Genomic DNA, 8,552 nt, shown 5'->3' on the forward strand with positions numbered 1-8,552 from the left:
ATATATACAATATGTATATCGTTTCCTTATTTGCAATATTCAACTGACGCGAAACATTAATTTGACGTTCGTATATTACTAGTAATTAGTAAAAACGTATCTCAATATATTTGTCCGACTGAAGATGTATTGCGTGAATAATTGGCAAAGCAATAATTCGTAATAACTTATTACGCATGTCACGAATATATATCTAGCTATAATATCAATACTATTATTCTGTTACAACGCAATGCTCATATGCTATTTGTAGCTTGAATTGCGAAAAATGCATAAACGTGAAGTTAAGAGTAAGTTCTCGTCGCTCCGCGTCACTTTTGGCGCGTGAAGTTGTTCGTGCTAGAAAACAAAACCTTGTCGCTATTCTAATGTTCACGTTTCATTTGCAGGATGCGATAGTTCGGGACAGGTTGGCTCCGAATCAAGTGGCGTCGTTATTCATTTAATAGGTAAGTGAAACTTGTATTTATTTATTAACTTCTTTATTCCTTCACTGAAATGTCGTATAATAGATTCCGAGAATCGTATACTAACAATTCGATCGAACACTCATTTCGTAGTACTTGTTCGACTGGAAATCAAAACATGTAGCATCGCCGCGGTGACGCATTATCGCTGTGTCATCGCATCGTTTTTGACGTAAAATTGATCGCGCAGAGAACGAGCCCCTTTATCATCTTACAATTAAATACAATCCATTGCATTCTCGTTTTATCTATGAAATATCGCGGATATCAAACGTGCCCTAATTAATTCTGCTCTGATTTTTCCATTATCGCAACATGCAGATTTAATACGCGTTATGATTAACATCGAGACTGTCGAATAAAGTATGATAAAGCCACGCGATTGTTATTCTAATGACTAATTGTAACTAATTGTAATGCAGTTAATTGTCATTAATAATGTATTTGTTTTTCTAAACAAATGTAGCACGAAGAAATAATGATTCACAAAAAAACAAATGAAATGAAAGCCGAGGCGATGACAGGGATGACCGCGTGGAGGATCGCGAGGTGAACATTTCATAATTAAATAATTTTATTATTTATTATTAGTAAAAGTAATTATTTATATGCGTGGTAGAGCATTTTAGATTTATGTAATATAATTGCGTACTACATGTAATACTATCAAATAAATAAAGTATTATATTTTAAGTTTTTAAATATTTAGCAAAATATTTATATTGTAAACAAATATATATAAATATTTCATAAAATGTTTAAGATATTTATAATTAATATAAGATTAATTTTTTAATTAAATTTTGTCAAAAAGATTTATTTAATCACAAATAAGATTGCTTACATTACGCATAAAAACTTCAATAAAATTATTCTTTAATATATTTACTTTAGACATTATTTTTATTTGAATATATTTATATATATTACAGATTAGTGTTGTATGAAGGTACTACAATTCCGCTATTGCGTATCATGTGTGAGTGCAACCTAATAAAAAAATTCGATAACATATGAGGAAGTAAAAGAAGAAATTTGAAAATCTGAAAGGAGGAAGAAACTTAGGAGAGGCATCGGTCGTCAATGGAGCAATTATTGCGGTAAACATTATTGTTTATTTATTATTTGTAAAATTAGTCTTTTCCTTCCGTTTATATTATGGATTATTTTATTTTGATTTAAAAATAATAAATAGAGAAAACAATTAATCTGAAACATTGAAAAAGTTTATTTTCATGAAGATATTTTTTGAACAATGAACAAACTATTTTAATAGATATTTAATTGAAAAGTGATTTAAAAATTCTATGCGTATAAGAAGTATCTTTTAAATCACTAATTATTTTGAGCGTTATTTTAATTCATGCTTGTACATTACAGAACTTGTATATTACAGAAGCATCGTATGTTGGCTGATAACTCCACTATTACGCATCGGTACACTATTACACGTCGGTGAGTGATAAAATACTTTATTAATGAGGTAACAAATCTTGAAAATTGTATCAAATATACGTTTATCGACATTGTTACAATCGTACTGCAAGTGAAGATACAAAACTTTATAGATTCGTTGCCTTAAAATGAAAAAACTATAAAATATTATGACAGATACTTAATCTTGGATTACTTTTTATTATTTGTGAATTTAATGCGGAAAAAATTTGAAGAATTTTGCTGAAATATCTACAAATTAATTTTGTTGGACAATCAAAATAATTATATAGGAAATTTAAACATAATACTGTAAAAAATACAACTGTATTTTAATGCTTTAGCAACCAGCATGAGCGTCCTATTTATTTAGATTAATTTTTAGGTATTTATTTATATATTTATTTAGATTAATTTTTAGATATTTCAAAACTGTTCTTCTGTGCATGCTACTGTACTTGTACAAATACGAATATAGAAAGAAAAGAAATGGAAATAAAATTTATTAATGTTTATATTCAATATAGAAATAAGTTTAATACAAAATGAAGATTTTAAACTAAGTTTTATTATTGTATATAGAGAACTATTCTTTATTTTAAAAATTTATTAAAAATAAAAAATGTTTAAATAAAAAGATACTCAAGTTAAGAGTTTCTCTTTTTCTGTGTAAATATAAAAAGTAAAAAGTCAAAACAAACTAATTATGTATAGAGTTAGAGCATAATAAAAAATCATAATAGTTTCATATATACATATAGAGAAAGATTATCGAAACAATTAGATTTTTATTAAGTTAAAATTATTGAAATAAATAAAAAAATGAGAAAAAAGCAAAATAGAATTACAAAATCATAAAACAAAATATTAAAACTTTATAAATTTAAAGTTTTTCTAAAGATTTGATGAATATATGCAATGTGTAAAATAAAAATAAAAAATTATATTTTGCAAGAGAAGAATTTATTAAATTAGATAAAAATATCTTTTCTTTCATCTAATACTTCTCCAAGATTAAATATTTTATAAATTGGTGCAAGAACAACAATATATGTAATACATATACATAACATACATATGTCTGTATATTTAGTTTTCTAATATTATGTGAAATATAAATACTGTGCTTTCTTATAAAAATAAAAAATATTAATACAATCAAATTAACTTAATTTAATAGTTAATTTAATGTATTTGAATTATTATATATATATATGCATATAAATGTGTTGTTGTATATGAATATAAATAAATAATTTTAATAGAGCGCCAATTTTAACATAATGTTTTGTAGTTTATTCATCGAATTGATTGCCAAATTAATTTTATAACAAACAAAATAAAATAATGTGACTTGAGATCCTAAAAATATTTGTCACGTAACAGGAATTTTTTAAAATTATTATAATGTTTATATTAAAATTTTCTTAAAAAAAAAAAAGAACAGATATTTGATATTTATTATTAATGTATACTTTTAAAAGATATTGGTAGAAATAATTTTTAAAATATTATATCGACAACATAATAAAGAAACACATACCTTGAAAAACAAACTTATAAGGGTTATATCACGCGATAAAATTTACACAATATATTAATAAAATACCTTAATTAATTGTTACTGAAATTTATTGTAACTTTTTAGATTGCACGTCATTATTTTTTAATTTCTTATTTGATACGAGATTAAAAAAGATACCATTAAAGAAATTTTCAGATACCGATGGAAATTAAATTAAACAAATTACAGAAAAAAATTTTAATATATAATATATACCATAGATCTATTTTGTTATAGAGATAAAAGAAAAAACTTTTGTTCAAGCCTATATAACATTCATGCTACTTTAAGTTTGCATAACTTTTAAAATTTATTACTTGCTTCTTCAGCAACTCACATTAGTGAGTACGGGAAATGGTTTTGAAATACTGCCGAGTAATTCCAGTGTCTAGATTTCAGTGGCAGATTTAATCAGATACATTTATTCATGAATCCAGCTCATTAGATAAGTTGACAATATAAATAAAAAAATACGCATTTATATTCCAAAAAATTAATGGCGATATAAAAACGAAAATAGGAGAAACGAGTTACAAACGAATAATAACAAGCACATATTATAGCTGTCGATGTCGTAATGCATTTTGATACGAGAAATATTAAATGATATTAAATGTCAACACAGCTAATGGCAGTGTCAATCTGTTTCATGCCAAAGATTTGAATAATTTCCCATAAATTATTTCATACTTTTGTTATGGTTTTTCATAGTATAAACACGAAAAAACAGTAACAAAACAATGATATACCTATGATATCCACAATTAACAATATAGAGTACAACTAGGGAGTAATTTAGACAAGTTAATGAAAATTTTGAAATTGTGAAAAAGATTGAAGTCGCAGAGTATATTCAATCAAGCACACATAACATATACTATTGCACGAATAGTGTATGATCTGTATATTTGCCTGAATATTGCACTGTGAAATTTCAATATTTATATAATTTTAAAATTTCTATTACCCTATCTAAATTATTACGCTATAAACTAAATGTCACGTACGTGTAATTGTAATTACAATATTAAGTATTAAAATCCATGTTATAGTACTATTAATTGGTATACTCGTATACTGCCATCATGGCACGCGTGTACAAATTGATTAATAAGTATAATTTTCTGGCGCGTTGTGGCAAAAAGAAATAGGAGTTACGTTGGACTAAATAATAAATTTTAAAATGAGCGTACATTTATTCAAGCTTTTTGGAAGGATTCTTCTTAATTATATATTTACATATTCCTTTTCGAACTTCCTTTCTGTAGCATTTCATCCGTATCTTTTAATTTCTACCGCTTCGGTAATCTTCTTTGATTTTTTGCTAATCATTTAATGAACATTGCACATTTTTAGGGATTCTGCTTGGGTTTAAATCAAATTTTAGTTACATACGGTATAGTTATATACGGTCTGATATGTGAGATCTCTGTTGTGTAGTGGCTCCTCCGTCTCGGCTTTCTCAATATCTTACTCCTTTCGTAAATTTTCTTTAATTTTTCGTGTGTCATTTAACATTTTTGTTACAGCTTCCTCATGGCACGTGCAATAAACGGTGTGTTTCTTCAGAAACATTTCCGGATTTTACTCGAAATTTGTATAAATTCGGAATACGGTCCGGATAGTAAGATCGTTGCAATACGTGCCCAATTCTTGCCACATTTACTGGTCTGTCGAGCTCGTCTCGTAAGACTAGCGTCTAGGAAGCCGATAAGCCGAATTAACCACAATTAATGCACGAGGGATGCGGGCAATAGCGCCCCAGAAAGTGGATTGCCTCGCGTCGCGTCTATCAGCCATGTGATTTATGCACTTGTTGTGACACAGACTATTGTGGATTCACAGTATTGTGGTTATGAAAGCCTCGTCGACGTTAGACGCGCGTTAAACGTGATACGAGAAGCCGGTCGTATTCGCAACGATCTCACTGTCGGTCCCATATTCGCCGCGTAGCAAATCACAACTTCGCTCAATCCGCATCGTTTCTTGCATGTGCCATGGAGATGCAGCAACCGAGATATGAAACGATTCTCGAAACATTAAGAAGATTTTTGTGAAGAGAGATTGAGATGTGTGATGCGTGGACTTTATTGTAGAAAAAACAAATTAAAGGGAAAGAATATAGAAGAAATATTAATGGTAGAGTCCTGACACGTTGGGAAAAAAGAGAAGGGATTACGTTGAAATATGTATAAATAATAAATATTAACGGACTTGCATTTCGACCAATTTTAAAGGACTGTTTTTAAATTATCCTTCGTTCTTGTATTAACCTCCCTTCTGTAATAGCTCTTCCATCTGGGCTCTCTCAATATCTTATTCCTTTTGTAAATTTTCTTTAATTTTTCTTGTGTTATTTAACATTTCTGTTACAGCTTTCTCATGGCACGTGCAATAAACGGTGCGTTTCTTCAGAAACATTTCCGGGTCTTACTCGAAATTTATATAAATTCGGGATACGGTCCGGGTAGTAAGATCGTTGCAATACGTGCCCAATTCTTGCCACATTTACCGGTCTGTCGAGCTCGTCTCGTAAGACTAGCGTCTAGGAAGCCGATAAGCCGAATTAACCACGATTTATGCACGAGGGATGCGGGCAATACCGCCCCAGAAAGTGGGTTGCCTCGCGTCGCGTCTATCAGCCATGTGATTTATGCACTTGTTGTGACACTATTGTGGATTCACAGTATTGTGGTTATGAAGGCCTCGTCGACCTTAGACGCGTGTTAAATGTGATACGAGAAGCCGGTCGTATTCGCAACGATCTCACTGTCGGTCCCGTATCCGCCGCGTAGCAAATCACAATTTCGCTCAATCCGCATCGTTTCTTGCATGTGCCATGGAGATACAGCAACCGAGATATGAAACGATTCTCGAAACATTAAGAAGATTTTTGTGAAGAGAGATTGAGATGTGTGATGCGTGGACTTTATTGTAGAAAAAACAAAAGGGAAAGAATATAGAAGAAATATCAGGGGTAGAGGTTTGACGCGTTAGGAAAAAGGAGGAAGAATAACGTTGAAATATATATAAATGATAAATATTAGCGGACTTGCATTTCGACCAATTTTAAAGAATTATTTTTAATGTATTCTTCGTTTCTTTATTAACCCCCCTTCTATAATAGCTCTTCCATCTCGGCTCTCTCAATATCTTATTCCGTTAAATTTTCTTCAATTTTTTGTGTGACATTTAATATTTTTCTCTTGCGTTTGCCATGGAGAAGCTTCATTCAAGATATGAAATCATTTTCGAAAAATTAATAGGAATTATTTGAAGAGAGATTGAGGTATGCGATACATGATAATATTTGTTGTAGAATGAAAATCGATGGAAATGATTGTAGAAGCGATGTCATGAGTAAATTCTTGTCGAGTTATGGCAGAAGAGAAGATATAAATAATGAATATTAACGGGCGTGTATTTTATTTCGTTTTCAAAGTTCTTTTTTTAATTTATCTTTCACACGTTAGTTTATTAATCTTCCTTCTATAACTCCTCCGTTTTATCTTTCTTAATCTCTATGAATTATATGTTGAAATTTATTTTTTTAATGTTTACATCGAACATTTTTTATCTTCTAACGCTTTGATAATTATTTCTAAAGAGATTTCGAACCGAATCGGTTATGAAGTTATTTTTTTAAATATTTGCATCATTCTTTCAATAGTTTTATTGACGTCTTTTTTTAGTTTTGTTTAATTTCTTAACGTATAATAACGTATTAATATAACGTATGTAAATGCCAACCACACAATAATTGGATATTAGTATATGTTTGTTTTAATATTTTTTATCAGTATAAAATTGTATGCTCGATTGTGACTCATTTCATCTTATCGTATGTATGCATACGCATTCACACGCACACATTATACATGTATATGTTTATATTTTGTTGTATTTTGGTATATATTGTATATCGTATCTATCTTATTCTAATAGGCTGGAAATGTGAATAACATCTTTATCTTTTATTCAACATTTTTCTCTTATTCGTAAATATGATTTTACTTGTATAAATTATTTTACAATTTTATATCAAATGTTACATATTATAAGTAATCTCGATATGAAATAAGAAACTGAAAACATATATATACGCCTATATATTGTTCTTTTTATATTAATTACATACGTATTTTATTCGTAGCAACACGATAATTAATTAATTAAATAATTATAATTGCAGTATTTAATGTTTTATGTTTAGTTGCTTTGGATCTCGTGTCATGTATTTTGTTTTGTGTGTTTTGCTTGATAGTGCTGTAGGGTGTGTACAATATTAGTGTGTACACATGTGGAGTAAGCTTGTTGTATGAAGTAAGAGTTAGAAATTGACCAAGTTGATCTACACACAGATTCTTTTTATGGTCGATCATTTTTCTCACATTCGCATGTCATATGAATATGTATCTTTACATCCTCTCTGTTTTTGCATCGTCAAATTTTTTTATTACTTTTTTATTTACTTAATTTTTCATTGTTATAGTTTATTAACATTAAAAATTTCTATTTTTTGTGAAATATATAGAGTAATGTTATCTTTTTATTAGAACGACAATCAATATCTATCAATAATACGATAAGTAAATTCTTTTTAAACTTTAATAATATTCTGAGTTAAGATAATGTGTGTAGAGAAACATTTGATCGAAATTGTAACGCGAATGTAATGGAATTTGTGAATATCTTCAGTTATGTACAATTTTTACGGTTATTATTGATATTCTCTTTTAAATAATTTTTCATCTTAAATTTTATTTGATACGATTGCCTCGCGTATGTACATATGAATCAAACGCAACATTGTCTGTCAGCGATAATGAACCGACAGCTAGTAGTTTTCTCTTTCTTATTGATTTTTTTGTTGAAATAATCATCTGGCAGTATAGCCAGATGTGAAGAAAGGTAAGTCAAATCTGGCTTAAAGAAAAAAGAAGGTATATGATGGAAAGAATAAGGTAAGTGACCAATTTTGACCACATAAGGTATATATAAGGCAATGTTCAATTTGTTTATTTGCCTAATTTTCTTTGTATTTTCTTCTATTTTCTCGTATATGTACGAGATTAGAAAGATCCATT

This window comes from Trachymyrmex septentrionalis, unplaced genomic scaffold (assembly GCF_001594115.1).
Source record: "Trachymyrmex septentrionalis isolate Tsep2-gDNA-1 unplaced genomic scaffold, Tsep1.0 scaffold17, whole genome shotgun sequence".
NCBI lineage: Eukaryota > Metazoa > Arthropoda > Insecta > Hymenoptera > Formicidae > Trachymyrmex > Trachymyrmex septentrionalis.